This window comes from Columba livia, chromosome 20 (assembly GCF_036013475.1).
Source record: "Columba livia isolate bColLiv1 breed racing homer chromosome 20, bColLiv1.pat.W.v2, whole genome shotgun sequence".
NCBI lineage: Eukaryota > Metazoa > Chordata > Aves > Columbiformes > Columbidae > Columba > Columba livia.
The window spans coordinates 299,380-316,740 of NC_088621.1; the positions used below are offsets into that span (position 1 = coordinate 299,380).

General features: G+C 52.0%; 1 long non-coding RNA gene across 2 annotated transcripts in view; it reads left to right on the top strand.

Moving 5' to 3' along the window:
• Nucleotides 1-17,361, top strand: part of LOC102087512 (uncharacterized) — a 174,560-nt gene that overhangs the window by 36,967 nt on the left and 120,232 nt on the right. For both annotated transcript variants that reach the window (XR_010467302.1, XR_010467301.1), the window contains 2 exons: nucleotides 14,582-14,622; nucleotides 16,447-16,535. This is a non-coding gene — a long non-coding RNA (uncharacterized LOC102087512). The remainder of the gene's footprint in view (nucleotides 1-14,581; nucleotides 14,623-16,446; nucleotides 16,536-17,361) is intronic.

The following is a 17,361-nucleotide window of genomic DNA, read 5'->3' on the forward strand; positions in this document are numbered from 1 at the left end:
CAGCTGGCAGCGTGGGGCCGCTTTGGAGAGCGTCTGCATCAATGTACCACGTTCCTGAAAATACACACACCAAAAACACCACTTAAAACTTTTGCTAAGACTCGCTGTTGTACAGGCTGTGCTGTTTTCTCATTTTATTGCTATCTTAAGGGAAATAAGGAATTATTTTCACATCAGATTTATACAGTCAATAAGACATGAGTTGAATAGTGAATAAGCAGCCTGGAGGAAATTGCTTTGTCACAGCATATAAGGATCTGGTGAGAGCATTTCATTATCTCTGCTATGTGACTGCAATTCAGGGCAAAAAGAGCCATTCTTATTTTGTCCTGCTTCCTCGCTGGCTTTTTTTCTTTCTCAATTTGTTTGTTAATTATAGAAAGATTACGTAATATAGAAACTGAGGCTCTGATTCCAAGGGTATTTAAGTGCATGCCTAACTTAGGGCATGGAATTAGGTCACTTGGCTTGCCTGGAATTGTATTTATTTGGAGCCGTATTATTGCTGCACAAGGTAAAGATTTTCTGATGGAGTATGAAGAGGTGAGGCCACAAGGTGACCCGCTGGCCAGCACAGTTAAAAAAGGATCGTTTCCTCAGAAATTCAGGCCAAAGCCTGGTAGCATTGAGAACGTGCACGTCCCTCTCGTGTCCGTCGCTGCCCGCGCTGATGCCCCGAGCAAACCCTGCGGCGCACGGCCACGCGCCGGCCAGCAGCAAACCGCTTCTGCTAATGGAGCCTCGGGTTTCCGAGTCAGGCTTTAATTCCTTGAAACGTAACGGCAGGTTGTTTGTCAGCATGCTGAACGCTGAAGGGGCAAGGTGATCACGCCCCTGTTCCCTGGCCTGCCCTGTAAATCAGGGAGGTGACACGTTTTCAGTCCCCAGAGGACAGTTTGCAGAACAGATGGAGGCTGTGGAGTGCAGTGACTTTGAAAGACTTGTTTGAAAATCTCCCCCATATTACACTGGATGTGGACCCAGAGACTGGCGGATTGTACAACTGATTGTCCCCCGCCCCGGGCCAGGGCCGCTGTGAACCCGAGCACGCTCCTCCTGCACGGCTCTCGCCGGGGCCGACCGTGCTCCGCAGCACGCGGGCGTTAACACGGGCTTGGCATCGCTGTCTGCGGAACGGCAAGCGTCCTCGTGCTCCTGGCGCCGGAGCTGCTTCGTGTCCCGAGGTGCGGCAGAAGCTGCCTGCTCGTCCCCACAGCCCCCGTCCCTCGGCCCGCCTCTGGCACTCCTCTGGGCGTGACAAACCCCGCTTTTGTCAAACTTGCCGCCGGCGCGGGAGCGAGTGCCGTGTTGGGAGCGGCGGTGCCGGAGCGGCCGGGCGCCGCGGGCTGCCGGCTCTGTGTCGCAGCCTCCGCTTCGGCAGCATTGTCTGTGGCTCATTCAGTTTATTTATGTATTTATTTGTTTATTGGAGAGACTTAATTTTCAGAAAAATGAGCTGGCTGTTTTGAACGTGCCTTCACGATGCGGTGACCGTGATGGGGATGTGGGTATCTGTAAGAAAACCAGAGACACCCAGACTGCCTTCCATTTGTCTTATTCATCAAGGCCAATTTTCTTCCCTTGCTTTGTGTAATTGTCTTGTTCTCAATCTAATATTCCAGTTTTATGAGGGACAACAAATCAATACTCTCTTTTTTGAAAACTGCTGATAAATTGATTGCTGGTGTCTGCCTGCATGCTACGATTGTATTAGATGTCAGCAGTAATTAATTTTTAAAGGAAATTGTTCTTGCTGGTTTTTGAACATCAGCTCCGATTCCATCTTTACAGGAGGCCGCTCCCTGCGGGGGCGCGTCCCTGGCGGGCGGCGCGAGCAGAGCGCGCTCGCGGGGGAGCGCGGGGGTGACCGTCCGCACGGCAGCTCCAGGGAGCCTCGCACGCCATTTTCACGTTAACTGTGTTACTTTGGCCACTGAGAAAGTGAAAGTGCGTGCAGAAAACTGAGACAAAGATATATATCCCTTTGGAAAGAAGAATAACCATCTTTACCAATGTAGAAAAAAAAGATCCGCAAGGTCCCTTTCTACTGCTTTACAGACACATTTGCTGTTGTATCCTATGTACTTTGAAGGAAAATCAAACCTCAGCTTTTCTCGCTGGCATACAAATTACTTCTTGTTAAAAACCCAACTGAACTGAGCTCTCATTGTAAGTTTTTAGAGAGACTACAGATAAGCAGGAAGGACACCACCTGTCCACTCCTGCTTTTCCTCACCGGCGGTGGTGTGTATTTCATAAGGCTTTGCTCGGGTGGGCTCTCGCCCGTGGGGTCGGCTGAGGAGGCTCAGCTGCTCTCGCTGCAGCGACCCGCGCGGCCAGCTCAGAGGACATCTGTCCGTGCATTCCACATCGAGGGGTGCTGGAGACCCGGTTCTGGGCTCTGCACGCTGCGTCCTCAGCGCTGCTGCCGGGAGCCTTCCCCTCGCTCCGTACGCGGAACGGGTGAACAGCGTAATCCTGCCGTAATCCTGCCGTCTGTCCGAGCTCTTGTCTGGAAGCACGCACCTCGCCGAGCTCTCTGTGGGCACAGGGATGATGTGTGGCCGTCATTTCACCCACCACCGACGGCCCCGGGCTGGGTGCTGCAGCTGCTCGCGGCGCAGAGCACGAGGACACGGTCACGGAGGCAGAGGGAGATCGTCCTCCCAGCTGGCAACGGGCGGATCTGAGAATGCTGGGGTGTAATTAAACAAACTGGAATTAAGCCAGAAAACCAATGTTAACACAAAGTGTCAAAAACTAGCATTCTGGGGGAAACCCAAAACACTGCAGTTCTGCCAACTTTACAGCTGAATAAATGACACTGAGCCCCCGGGAGCAGCGGTGCAACACCGGCGGAACGCCTGCGCGTCGGCCTCGTTGGAAGCACGTGCTGAAGTCCCAGGGACTTGAAGTGATGGGGGAAGAGAAGCATACCTTTTGTTGAGTCGCTATTATGCCTTAAAAGTGCCCCTAAATATTCTAGTGAAACTTCACCTCTCTTCCTTGTTTCAGTGACTATTAATTTAAATAGTTTCTTAATCTGATAGACTTTTTCCTCTGCCTTTATCTATTGCCTCAGGGTTATTTCTGCAGAATCACTCGAATTTCTTGTCGCACAAATATATATCAGTGCTAGCAGCATTGATTTACTAGATTGTACTGTGAATTAAGGGGTAATTCTCCAATGATGCTGGCTGCAGGCGGTATCCCCTGCTATCCCACTTTGGTCCTCTGAGGGTTGAGCTTTCGATGTGCAGCTCTGGACCAGCGGGACGGCAGGGGCAGCGCGGGGGCTGGGGAGGTGGTTTGGGCCTCGGCTTCTGTCTGGTTTGCCATCCGTGCTTTTTTGATACTTCTCTTCACCCTGAGCCCTGTGTGCTCTCTGCAGCTCTGCCCCAGCGTGGGGGCGTGGGCGGGCAGGGACGGTCCCCCTGCTGCCGGGGGGTCTGCCCTCTCGGGCTCCGCAAAGCGCGGTGCCTCTTCAGAGCTCCCTTTGTCACAGGTGGAAGGAGCGAAAAAAGCCCTTAGAGGCTGAAAGTCCTGATGCCGTAGCAGTCTCTGCTTTCATCAGAAGGCTTTCTCCAGCCGGCCTGAGAAAACACTCCTGTGGTGTGAGGTGCCGGGCTCCAAAGTGCTTGACAGATGGGGAGCGAGGTAAGCAAGCGCGAATCTGCTCTGAGTTGTGGAAAGTTTGTAAAGAGGGCATCTTGGGCCAAGTTTGTTTTTGTAGAAGCTCTGCTCACAGCTGCCCTTCTCAAAACATTGCAGTGGCAGAAAATTTGAGTCCCACTCACTGCTGCAGGGGAAAATGCAGGATATGGGCGTATGTTTATTGTATTTGTGATTGGTGCTGGCGATGGGTCTGTGTTGGCACAGTCCCGGTTTGCTGCTGTTCTGCTGGGGGCCATGCACACATCCCATAGGGGACCGGCATGAGCTCCCCATGTGGCTGTGGGCAAGTCACCTGCATCCCCCGCAGTACATGTTGGGATGATGGTGTCCTGAGGTTTGCTGGTCCTCTTTGTGCTTAAAAACCCTTCAGGGCAGTGCCAAAGCTGGGATGTCTGCCGCTCTGAGTCACGGTCCAGCCTTTAAGCTACTTGAATACCTGCTCTGAAAGCTGGAGGGCAGCTCAGCCTGGGGACGCCGCTCGCCCCCAGCGCTCCCGGGTCAGCCTGGTCTGTGCGAGACCCTCCTCAAAGCAGCGTCCATGTGACCGTGCGGGGTGTGGCGGCCTGTCCCCTGTGCCGTGTCCCAGCGCGGCCCTACAGGACGTCCCCTCGCCCGGCGCAGTGACAGCCGCTGCAGGGGTGCGGGGCCGAGGGGCCGCGCTGCGTCAGGAGCTGTAGGTGTAAAGGTGTGCGGAGGGGAAGATGGAGCCGTGCTAACTCTTCCGACCTCTTGTTTAAAAACATTTGGCACTGCAACATTCAGAACGTCCGGTAGCGTATTTTTCAATAAATCTTGAATGTGGCAGTTATGTTTTCCATACTGTGCTGGAAGAAGGATTATAGTATTTACTGCAAAGACAGGAAGATTGATTCTCACTTGGAAAATCTGCCAGATTTCTTGATTTAGAGAACTGATGATTGGTGGAGTGCTTAGACTTGATTTATATCAAGTTTTCTCTCTCGCTTGCGTGCTTTCCCTCCTCCTTTTCCCTTCTGCATGTTCTTTTTATGTTAACATGAGCTAGTCATATTCTGAATGGTTCTCTGTTTAACAAATACTATTTTCTTTGGATGTTTTTCATATTCAGGTCAAAATTCTCTTTTCTAATCCTTGCTTGCTTGGAGTAATATGACTAAATTTCACTTGCCTGAGGTCTAAATGAAGTCACTGTGCTTTGCAGTGAGACCACCGCCGCTTGTGTGTGCTGGGGACGGTTCAGAAACGTCCGTCCTTCCTGAGCACCCCATCCGAAACCTTCAGAATCATCCAAGTGCCTGAGCTCGTCAGTGTGTTCTTCTGGAGCAGCTCGGACCGCTCGTTCGTTAGCGGGCGATGTGACCCGAGGAGCCGCCGGCACGCGGGTCGGGTTCCCCGGCCGGGCAGCCCCCGCGGGCCCAGGGACGCCCCGCTGGGCCGGGAGGCTCCTGGTGGGTTTGCCGGGTGTCCGTGGGCTCCGTGGGCTCTTCATCCTGCTGAGGAACTCTAAACTCAGCTGAATAATTTAAAATAGAGGCAAGCAAGCCAAGAGAATGAACCCACCGGAGTCAAAGAAACGTAAAAGGCTAATTGATTCCCTATCGTTATCGCTACGGCAAGCATCTTATAGAAGTAATACATGACACTCCTATGCTACAACTAGTTCTATATCGTTAATTACACTATAAGAAGCTCACTTTTCTCAGCTTTATTTTCTGTCCTAGCCAGCCAGGCCCTTAGTGCCGGTGAATAGCTCGACCCAGCGCGCATCTCTTCCTCCCAAAGTCTTTGCTAATTGGGCACCTTGTGTGTTCTTTTGTCTTCTCTCCTTCCCTTATTTTCAAGCAATTTTATTACGGTTATTTAATAAGATGTGTTACTTTCAAATATTGATTCACCAAATCAAGTGATCGCTAAAAAAGTGCCAGGCAAGAAGTGATAGCTATTCTGCTGTGTAATACCAGCAATTAATAGTATTTATGAGGGAATGCACAGATGCTTATTTGCTTTGTGGAAAAGTCATCTTGGCCCAGAGAGCTCCGCAACAGATGGTCTAGACCTTTAAAAGTCAAGGTAAATAACATTTTCTTGGCGTGGCTGTGGGAAGGAAGCGGATTAGAGAGCCGCGATTCCTCCAGTTCCTGCTCCCACCGTCAGGACTGTGAGCAGACGCTCCAGCCCCGCAGTGTCTGATGAGCCTGATTGCAAATGAATACACGCATGTGAAATGCTTAAAATGGTCCTCCACAAAATACCCATCAGAATTTAACATTTACATTCATATTTTGAAGGGAAGTTTTGTTTTCTTCTGTTCAAATATCACGTGGTTAAGCAGCAGCAGTCAAAGTGAGTAATAGTTGAATGTGCATAATCTAGATCTAATTACATTGGTATTGAATTGCAGGTGAAGCATTAAATTGATTTGAAAAAAATCTCTTTGCAAGTATCTGGTATTGATGAAAAAGGTCATTATGCATTTGTGGTGAAGGCTGCTTCTGTGCAAGGAGCTCAGATCCGGCCCCGCGCGGCACTGGTGCCTCCGGTCAGGTTCTGCGTCAGACAGCGCCGGCAGCGGCGCGGGGGGCAGGACAGCGCGAGCAGGACAGCGCGGCAGCGGGGACGGGGCGGCTGCCGGGCTGGGACGGGGCTGCTCCGCCTCCCCTGCCACCGCGTCCCTCGGTCACGGCGTGGAGGCGCCCAGCGACTCGCTGATTTGGAAATCATCCCCCGCTGATGCGTGGTGGGATCTGGCCGAGGTCCCGCGCTGGTGGCTCACGTCCCAGGCAGCTCCCTGCTGTCGGTTGTGGCATCGGAGCTTAGGGGAGTGTCCTGAGATGCTCTGAACGTGCAGACGAGGCGGGAAGTCAGGAGAAAACAGGAAAAACTGAAATAAAGCAAATAAATACAAAAGCAGGTGGAAGGAGCTCAAGGTCATTTCTTGTTCTCCTCTGTATTCATTACTCAGGCAAACAGAAAGAGACATTTTTTTGGGTACAGCTGCTATCAGTGCTGCTGTCCTTTTTTCCATCAGCGTTTCCTTGATGAATACATTCAGATTATGTACCAGAAATAAAAATCAGCCATGGGGCTCCTGAAAGTAGAGGTCAAGATAACATCTGCCTTCCCTACTCTGTTCTGCGCTTACCAGTGTAATAATCACACACAGGAAACATCTGCTTTGGAAATAACAAGCAGTGAAGAAGCCCGGCTCCGTTGAGTCACAGCATCCTCGGTAACTTGTCATTATGGCCACCTGTGTGCCAAGGGGGGCCGCGTGGCGCAGGCGGGCGATGCCGCACGCTTTGGCAGAGTGAAAACAGTGGTGTTGGGCTCTGGTGCTACTTTACCAGGTGCTGTTTTGGCTCTTGTTGGGACCTCCAAAGTCCCCGCAGCCGTGTGCGCCCCTGCCCCTTCCCCTGCTCCTGCTCCTGCCCCTGCCCCCTGCCCCTGTCCCTGCCCCTGCTCCTGCTCCTGCTCCTGCCCCTGCCCCCTGCCCCTGTCCCTGCCCCTGCTCCTGCTCCTGCTCCTGCCCCTGCTCCTGCTCCTGCTCCTGCCCCTGCCCCTGCCCCTGCTCCTGCTCCTGCCCCTGCCCCTGCCCCTGCCCCTGCCCCTGCTCCTGCCCCTGCTCCTGCTCCTGCTCCTGCCCCTGCCCCTGCTCCTGCTCCTGCTCCTGCCCCTGCCCCTGCCCCTGCCCCTGCCCCTGCCCCTGCCCCTGCCCCTGCCCCTGCCCCTGCCCCTGCCCCTGCTCCTGCTCCTGCCCCTGCCCCTGCCCCTGCCCCTGCCCCTGCTCCTGCCCCTGCTCCTGCTCCTGCTCCTGCCCCTGCCCCTGCCCCTGCCCCTGCTCCTGCTCCTGCTCCTGCTCCTGCCCCTGCCCCTGCCCCTGCCCCTGCCCCTGCCCCTGCTCCTGCTCCTGCCCCTGCCCCTGCCCCTACTCCTGTCCCTGTCCCTGCCCCTGCTCCTGTCCCTGCTCACAGGCAGGATTAGAAGACGTTGATTTTTTTCTTCCTTTATGATGGCCATGACTGAAACATTTCACCACCTATTTTTGTTGCTGTTGTGGTTGTAATTAGTGTAACTTACTCTGTAAAATATCAGAGTTATTTAGTAAACATGTCTGTAGAGATTTGTCCCGAATAACAGTGCTTTATTACAGATAATCCTTAGCTACTTAGCTCAAACAACTTTTCAGAGCTGGAAATCTCTCACAAAGAAGGCAATTGTGAATATTAAAAGGGATTTAGAGGAGGAGGCAAAAATTACATTTTTCAGATATTCCACTGAGTTGAAGATTTAACCTAGCAGCATCACTGAATCCCTGCGCGGGCTCACAACCTCATTTTGTTTTGTATTAAAAGACTCTTGGCTGCATTTTAATTGTGTACATAATATTATTGATATTTAGCAATTGTTTCTGTCACCTTCCACCTCAATCAGCATTGCAAAACACAGCTTGAACTAACTGGAAAGTAATTTCGTGGCTAATATTCCTTCTCATCTCCTGAGAGGAGCTGATATAACAGCCAGCGAGGCGCGGATCAAACAGCCCCCGTTCCACAGATCTGCTCTTTCTCTGGGCTCCATGTCAGCTCCCGTTGAAGTGAGTTATTTTATCTTGCATAACGAGCGGGTGGATTCTGAATTCTCCCAGCTAAGCAGCTCTTCTCAGTAGTCCAAGCAGGATGTGCAACGTGACTCATAACGAAGCACGAGAGGCCCGTGGAAGCGTCGGGGCGCTGTTCCCGCGGGCTGGAGCGGGCTGTGCTGCTCCGCGGCGCCGAGTCCGCGGGGCTGCCGGCTCCTGCTCCCCCGGCAGAACAGGGTGGGAGAGTTTCATCCCAGCCCCTCGTTTGGCTGGGGTGTGGAGGAAAGACGCGAAATGCCAGCCCACAGACAGAAGTCTTGAAGCACACAGCCCTGGCTTTTGCTTAGTTGCTGCTTCTTCCTTGCAGTAGTTTCTTATAGCGGTTTTTGTAGTTAATAGAGTAATTGCATTGTCTGCTGGAATTCCCCACTTGCCATTGATTGAATTGCTTGGTTGGGAACATGTTAATTGTTATTGACACTGTTAGCTCCCATGCTGGGGTTAGACAGGTCTGCAGGCAGAGCTGCGCCGCAGGCCGAAGTGTCGGCCGGGTGTGTGCTCTGCAGACCACGAGGAGATGTCCCCGTCGCTGCCCACCGTCGGGGCTCGGCGGCGCTCGCTGTGCTGCTGGGCTCGCCCAGCCGGCTCCGTGCTGACACAGCATAGCGTGTAGAGAATGCTCCGTGTGGTGAGTGTATGACCAGCTACGTGCTCCGGGCCCAGTTCACTTGTTCGGTGTGTGTGATGCACGTGCTGTGCGGGGCCGGTGCTGACCCTGACTACAGCCGCAGCGGCCCCGGCTGCAAGGAGGAGGGAAGGCATGGTCGTGGTTGTGGTTGTGGTCACGGTCATCCCTACAGGGAACTCGCTGGCGTCTCTGCTCTGGCCGCGCAGCAGCCGCAGAGCCCTGCTCCTCTCCCTGGGTCGTGTTTTGGCATCTGCTGCTGAAGGTGCCGTTTGCTGTACCGGTTACCAGGCGCAGGAGGTGTCCGGCGCAGACTGGTTATGGTTGGCCCTGGTTGGCCCTGGTTGGCTTTTCTCCTGATCACTGGTCGTTCACCAGCATTTTGCCGGCGTTCGGAGGGGACTGCAGGGCCATACAAAGCCCATTTTCTGAAAGGAAAAGCACGTTTTCTTCAGTGAGCTTTGAATCAAGCTCTAACAGTTCCAGACTCAGTCGGAAGTGGAAGAGGAGGCCATTTGGAGAGAGGTGGTAGGTCTATGTATTATAATATCTTCATGCTATATATATAAAATCCGCTTCGCTGTTCTAATTTAAGTGTGCACAGCACGATAACATGAAGACTGCCTGGCCATCTCCTGATTATGCTGCAGCAGGGAAGTTTAATTTAACCTTTTGCTATTCTGAATGTCTCAGAAAGACTGTTTCTGCTGGATACTGTAAGAATTTTCCTATCACTAAATATTCCTAACGAGCCTGCACTCTAGTAAGGAGCGAAGAGCTTTGGTGCCCTTGATTTTCAATGAAGTGTATCGGTGCGAGCCAGTAACCTGTCCAGAGCCCTCACCAGGCCCCCCAAACCAGCGCCGGTGTCTGTGCTGCCGTGCGGCCCCGGCAGCGCGAGCCGGCCCCGCGGCCGGTGGCCCGGGGAGGCTGCGGGGCTGCCGGCGGGTGCGGGGGCGCCCGCAGGAGACTCTGCTGTTCAGACACTCTGCGCTCGTGTTAGTGGTGCAGAGGAGAGGGGAGATAACAGCCAGGAGAAAGAGCATCCCGTTCAGCCGCAGAGCCCTGCTCCTCTCCCTGGGTCGTGTCTTGGCATCTGCTGCCAGCCCAGGAGGAAATACTGCCCAGCAAAAGGAAATCAAATTAATTTTGAAATTCACAACTGTCAGAATAACTGAGCGCTCACTCCAGGACATAATTTAATTGAGATAACTGCAACCAAATAGGCAGTTTCTCTCCTGGAGAATGCTTATCTGTCTCTCACAGTTCCTATGCACCGATCTCGGAGTGTTTTGTCCATACGGGCGATGCAGCAGAAGGGAGGTCCGGGGGTGGGGGGGCGAGGGCTGGGCGGGAGAGACAGGAGAGGCAGGGCAGCCGTGCTACGAGCACATCGCGCGGCGGGCTGTGAGAGGAGGGCGGCACAGCGCGTCCGTTCAGTCGCATTTACAGAGTAACGAAGCCCCCTCGCTCCCTTGGAGTATCTTCTGCCTCATCAGGAGCGAGCGGTGCGTGGAGCACTCGCCGCGCGCAGCCCCGAGGGACGGGACCTCGTCTCCCCGGCCCGCTGTACCAGAGGCAGCCTTGGGTGCTACGAAACAAGAAACCCGAATAAGCCGAGGGCAGCGCAGCCGGGCGCCCGGTGCGCGTCGCTCCCGGGCCAGGGAAAGGTCCTCCGCGGTATAATAGGATTTTTTAAGCTTTTTCTCCACTTTGCAGGTATTTGGCTTCTTTCGCTGCTGATTAAACGTTTTGCAGCAAGACGTATCACAGAAGGGATTTTGCGCTGGTATCCATGGAAACAATAGAATGTTTCCGTCTAACATACATATTAATTTTTCCAAGCTGTTATTAGCTGTTCCTGCCAAAAGGGTTTAAAGCAGCATTAAGAAAGCAAAATAATGTAGCAAAAGATGTGGAACAGAATTGCTATTACAGGGGTTATGAGGACAGGATCTTTTTCTGAGGTTTTTTCAAACTATGTTCCTACCTAAAGCAAATTTTAGACCACATCCTTTAAATCTATGGGAGTGAAGACATGATCATAAAACACTGACAGCACGTTAAGTCACACTTATACTGGCAGAAGAGCCATTTACATTCTAAGAAAGAGTCAATATCTGAGAAATTCATTTAAGGTGAATCGGGAAAAAGAATGTCTGGTTCGATTCCATACGTGCCCACCCTCTACATCTCCGTAGTCTCAAATTTTGGATTTTGCTGTTAAAAGTAGCAAATCAGATTTTTTTTAGAAAATCATTTCAGTTTCCAGTCTGCTCTGCGCCTCAGTCCCTCTTTCCAATGAGCTTGAAAGAAGTAGGGGAGGAACGGCAGGGACAGGGCAGGTGGTGCGCAGCAGGGACAAGCCCTTGTCTTCCCCTCCCTCCCCCAGTTCTCCCTCCCCCAGTTCCCTCTCTCCTCTCCTCTCCTCTCCTCTCCTCTCCTCTCCTCTCCTCTCCTCTCCTCTCCTCTCCTCTCCTCTCCTCTCCTCTCCTCTCCTCTCCTCTCCTCTCCTCTCCTCTCCTCTCCTCTCCTCTCCTCTCCTCTCCTCTCCTCTCCTCTCCTCTCCTCTCCTCTCCTCTCCTCTCCTCTCCTCTCCTCTCCTCTCCTCCTCTCTCCTCTCTCCTCTCTCCTCTCTCCTCTCTCCTCTCTCCTCTCTCCTCTCTCCTCTCTCCTCTCTCCTCTCTCCTCTCTCCTCTCTCCTCTCCTCTCTCTCCCACCAAGAGGAGCACTCTTCACCCGGTGTGCTGGCCGAGCTGGTGCGAGGTGCTGGCAATCCCCTGGAGAAAAGGGAAAGAGCAAAATCAGCAAATGAGAAAGGACCACGGGTGATCTTTCAGATAGCGTGAGCTCCGGAAAGATACTAATTGAGAAGGACTCCCAGCTGTATGTGCACAGAAAACCCGTGAAGGTCTCAAAGGAGTCAGATGCGAGTCAGGATGGTTACAGGACAATGTCACGTTTCCGGTGACAGGAACCAGTTCTGTGTCTTTGTAGAAAACGGGAGACTGAAATTGCAGAGCCAGGATTATGGCATAGTTGTAATATCATGATCATTACTAATTCCTTTAGCTTTCGTTATTGTTAGATGAATCATAATGAACTCATCTGGCATTAATATAAATGTAAAATGCAAATCCATGCAAATTCCTGTGTAATTCAGCATAATTTAATGTACCATTAAACTTCCCCGTGAGCTTCTCTGAACTGAGGTCTTTCTTTGAAAGAGGCCAGCTATTACTGAAGAATAAAGAGATGGTAATGTGGCTGTTGGGCACCTTACGGGACTAGCAGAAGGCAAGTTAGTCACTGGGAGTGACTGTTAAGAAGAGAGACTTCTTAACCCAGAAATTAAACTCACCCAAATTGGGTGAATTGGCATTTTATCTGTTTTCCAGTCTTCTTGCCCTAACAACCGCTCCCAAAAGGCTTTGGGAAGCATCCCCAGGGAATCAGGTTCAGTGACGACTTCTCGCTTTTATTTCTGGGGACACCTGCCCGTAATCCTGCTTTGTGTTCCTTTGTATTCACCCACTGCTCAGCTCGACCCCTCTGCCTGCCGGGGCCTTCACAGCCGTCCTGATTGAGACAAAATTCTCCTGACAGAAAACCGCTCGGGCCGTGTGCTGTTAGACAGGCTGTTAGACATGGAACTTCAAAGGTTTTGGTGGCTGTCTTCTCAACGGAGTGCAACTTTTCATATTAAGTGCTATCTGTATAAATGCACAGTGAGCAACTGGGAATAACTATAGCGAGTGGCTTTCCGATCCGCCCTGGTCTGATATATCAGCAGTTTTCTCGTCTCTGCTCTATTTCCGGCTTTTGTTTAAATGTTCTCTCCTGATAATTGAATATGTAAAACTCCCGCCTTGGAGCAGCCAGGGATCAATGCGGGCTGACGCGGAGCACAGCAGATATATGGGCTACTGGCTCCACGTTTATGGAGCCCCGCCAGCACGCCGTGACAAGGGACCTGGCTGTCCCCCTGCGAGTAAATCTGTCCCCGGCCCAGCAAGGTGAGCTCAGCTTTAACTTCAGCCACCAGGATGGTTTGCGGGCCCGACTTCCACAGTTTGCTGCATCAGGGCATCATCGAGAACTTGTATCTAACGGAATTCTCTTTTCCTCCCCAAAGTGCATGGGGTTGTTTTTTTGAATCAAGTTTTCCATAACTTTTAAGTCTTGTGCCAGCGCCGTGTGTGTGAGCCTGTGTGCACCACCTTGGCTTTTCACAAGTGGCAATTAGTTTTGCCTCAGGCACTCAAAAAGAGCCACTTGGCCTTTCTAAGGGACTCTCAGAGCGGGCTGCCCGCTGCGCTGGCCGTGCGCCAGGGTCGGTCCGTGCGCAGTCAGGGTTTTGATAGCCCTGGATCTTGTGACAGCTTTTTCCCCGCTAAAATTCTTCTCCCTTCCTTTGTAATCCTCCTTTATTTTTTTTCACTTCTCCTTTTCCACGGGCTCACACAAGAAGAACACGACTTTCTCTTCCACAGTTTTTGGAAGGGGGTTGAAATAAGAAACTATAACTGCTGTCTTTCCTTTTGTGCGCGTATGTTTCAATCGTGTTTCACGTTTGCGCATTTTCTCGTTTCCCGGCTATTCGTTCGCAGACGTCAGAGCACAACTCGCGCCACCAGAGCTGCTCCGCGCAGCCGCGGCCACCGCTGCCCCTCGCCACCGTGGGCTCTGCCGGACAGCGTCCCTGTCCCGCGTCAAACGGTCTGCACGCCTGCGTGCGCGCGCGGGCGCTCGGCTCGTGTTCCTCCGCCCTGGGCACGCGTCCGTCATGGTGAGCGGAGTAACGTTTTCATTCCCAGCCCTGCAATTACTGCGTGGCAGTTCAGATCTGGGCATGGGGAACACGCAGCCGGGCTCATTTGGCATGGAGAGGTTTGTGTGAAAACAGCAGGCTAATAGTGAAGATGCAGGGGATCGGGAAAGCCTGCCTCCCGGTTTTATGCACCAGAAGTGGGAAATTACATGCTTTCTAACTGCAAAAACCTTGAATGGCAAGTGGGTTTTGCTGGGAGGTGCTGAGGAAAGCGTTCCATCGCTCAGATGTTTCGCCCTCCCGCGCTCCCCACGGCCGGGGGTCCCGGGGCGGGGGTGGCCGCACGGCGGCGGCTCTGCAGGGCCACGCATCCCCCTGCTCTGCAGCCAGGTCTTTTGTGACAGTTGCGTGGCCGTTTAAAGAGGGATCTCAGGCCTATTCGAGATCAGTGACCGGCCTGATCAGCACCTGGCTGGTACGAACACCAGTGGGAGCCAAGCTGTGCCGCTCTGCCGTCCCCGCGGAGCCTGCCCGTCCTCGCACCGGGGCGTTGCCGTCCCCGCGGAGCCTGCCGCTCCTCTGCGCTCTCCATCATCCTTCCCCAAGGAAGTGGGAGGATATTTCAGTGTGTTGTGGACGTTGTCAAATTATAGGCAAAATACCGTGTTCAGGCACTGCCTCTCACAAATGAGGCCAGATCCTCAGCTGCTATAGGCACCCTTTTAAATTATAGATGTGGAAATAGTCCCCCAAACTTCATCTGGTTTCCTTCAGTTATGTCTACAAACCTAGAATTATAATCAGCACTAAATTGTGGCTGGGATTGTATTACACTATTGCTTAGATCCGTGTTGCTGCTTTCGAATTTTCATTTTCTACTTTCTTTTCACAGGATGTGATATATAGTGCTCAAATATATTCCTATAGCTGCAGGTGAGTATCACATTCTTTAATACAGCTTAATGAGACTTTCTTTCCTTTTCTAATTCCATGGAAATGGGAGTTGTACTGGATAAGATCACACATGAATGTTACCATAATTCTGCTCTGTGTCAAAGATATGATCTCATCAGAGCTTGACAGTTTTGCTAATTTGAGAAAAGGGCACAAGCATTAAAGCTGAGATGTGCAACCTTTAGCGATACTTCGGTTTGTACGGAAGGTATCTGGAATGCAAATTGTTGGGCATTATGCTCTGAAACGTTCCAATAACTTTTGAACTGCAAAACGATGTGACTGTCAGAACTGAGGTCAGTTCCAGCCTCCTCCCGCGCTGCTCCGTCTGCACCGCTGCTTGGGGGAGAGACGAATGCTGTTACTATTCAAATGGGTTTCCTTTTCCGTATGAAAAATGGAACACTTCATTTCTGAAAGTAATTTTGTGTTAAGCTACCTATTTATGGTGGGTCCTGCACTCAGCTTGCATGAAGTAGATGTATAAATACTCTTTCCACCCAAGGCTAAATCTCGGCCTGGCTCTAAGGGATGGGTCCGTGTGAGTGGATGCAGTTCCAGCAGAGGAATTGCTTCTGTGTTCTGCTGGGTCCCGCGGACACCTCACCGGTGATGACTGGGAGGTGGAGCAGCACCAAGCGTCCCTGCTGCGGTGTCTCCACATGGGCACCCAACAGCCGAGGGACCTGAGGTTGCACCTAATTTTAGACAACATGGGCCACAAAATGATGTAATTGGAAGCTTGGCCGTGGGCCGCTCTGGCTGTGGCAGTTGCTGGCAGCGCTCGGAGCTCTGCAGCTCGGGGCCCTTGCCCTGGTCCAGCTGTGGGCGGCGCAGCGTGCTCCTCCTGCTCGGGCGTCTCTCCTGCTTTCCGCTCTGCTCAGAGGAGGCTTCGGTGTTTCAACGCCACCCTTCGCTTCACTGGAAGTGCAGGGAGAAATGCTTTTGCAAACCTTAACCCATGTTTCTATCATTTGTTAGAGCCTGTCATTTATTCCACCCTGCTGACATGCAGATCTGGCCAGGCACGACACAAAAGCTCGTACTTGCCAGCTGCTCGCTACTGCGCAAGCACGTTCTGTGTGCGGCTTCCAGCAGCTGCGGAGAATGCTAACTTTACAATTACTTTATGGTGGGGTTTGATGGGATGGGCTTTAAACGCTGGCGTGTTTAGCAAATATAACAGCTCCCTTCACGTCCTTGGTGGTCAAAGCCAGCTTGCAGAGTGGTGAACGGCACAGGCTGTGTGTCTTGTTTGAAGAGAACAGAACGCTGCAGTCGGTGTTTGCCCGGGGCTTTCAGGTCCCTCTGGCTGTCCTTGGCCACCATGGGGGTGGCCCTATACACAGGGAAAACACTGCTGAAAGCCTGCATAGAAATATTGATAGACTTTATGGATGTGGCTAAACACAATTGAAACGATGCTTATAAATGTGGGTAGAGCTTGTCAGTGGCTGTTTAAAACTGAGTAATACCATTTTAATTGTTATCCTTACTGCTGTAGATCACAATAAGGTTATGTTGATGGAACCATCAAGCACAGTAAAAGCTCTAAGTACAATATGTTAGTACTAATTATAGAGTAATCTAACAAAAATGTGTATGAAGAGGGCAGTTTCGCATGCCAATTCACTACAGTAAATTTAATTGTATGGAAGAAGGGGAAAGCAAAATATTTTCAATAAAGAGTAAAATGCTAGATACCGGGTTGCTTTTCCAGTGCCGGTGGCATTCCTGACTCCTTTGGAAGGGTCGCTGCCCCTGACCATACTGAGCATCCCTCTGGTACGTGTGTCTTTGCAGGACACAGGACATTTCGCACTGATGGCTGGAAGCAGCTCTGACCCTTCTCTGCCAAAGCAAAACTACGTCATTTTTCATGGAGGGAAGAGGTAAGCTGAGAGCTGTAGTGATGTGGAATGTTAAGGGAGAACACGCACTAGGAATTACACCCGTGGAGGGCAATGTGAAAACAGGCCCGTTTCGCGTTGTGACAGCCGGAGCGCGGGGGGCGTGTTGCGGGGTGCCCTGAAAAACGCGTCTCTCGCCTGCCCCGAGGCAGGGGAGCCCCTGGGACCTGCGCGCCTGCTGCTCGGGCTCTGCGGGGCTTCGGGCACTAACAGGTAAACCTGGGGTGTATTTACGTAGGACTCCCAGCAGTAATTTGAACTTCCAATTCTTGTAAAAGAAACAAAGAAATAACTGCACATTGCACAGGACCAGAGAGAAATGCCGCCACATGTGTCTCCCGGGAAGGACAGAGACCTCTCAGAGCTGCCCAGGGAGGGTTCCCCCGCTTCCTTCTCACCCTGAGACATGAGAACAAGTCCGTAAGGGAGCCAGGTCGGTGTTCCCAAAGCCTCTCATTTCATTCAAGATAGTCTTGGTTATTTGCCCCTTATCTCACAAGTCTCGCCTCCTTCTAGGAGCCATTTGGAAGAAGATTTCCCCAGGGGCTATTAACTCCTGCTGTGATTCCCTGTTGTGTTTGCCAATTCTTCTCTTGCCTTAAATGGATCTGATACAGATATTACAGAGATAATGCGTATAAGGTAAAGCCCACTCGGTTGGGTCTCCAGTGACTGCAGGTGTTCGTGGCCCTAATGGAGCACACGCTCTGCCAGTTGAGTTCCATTAGTGTCTCAGTGCAGGCCTCAAGCTAGAGACTCTTTTCTCAGGAGCATTCTTCAGACGCAGTTCCACATGCCCTCTTCACCC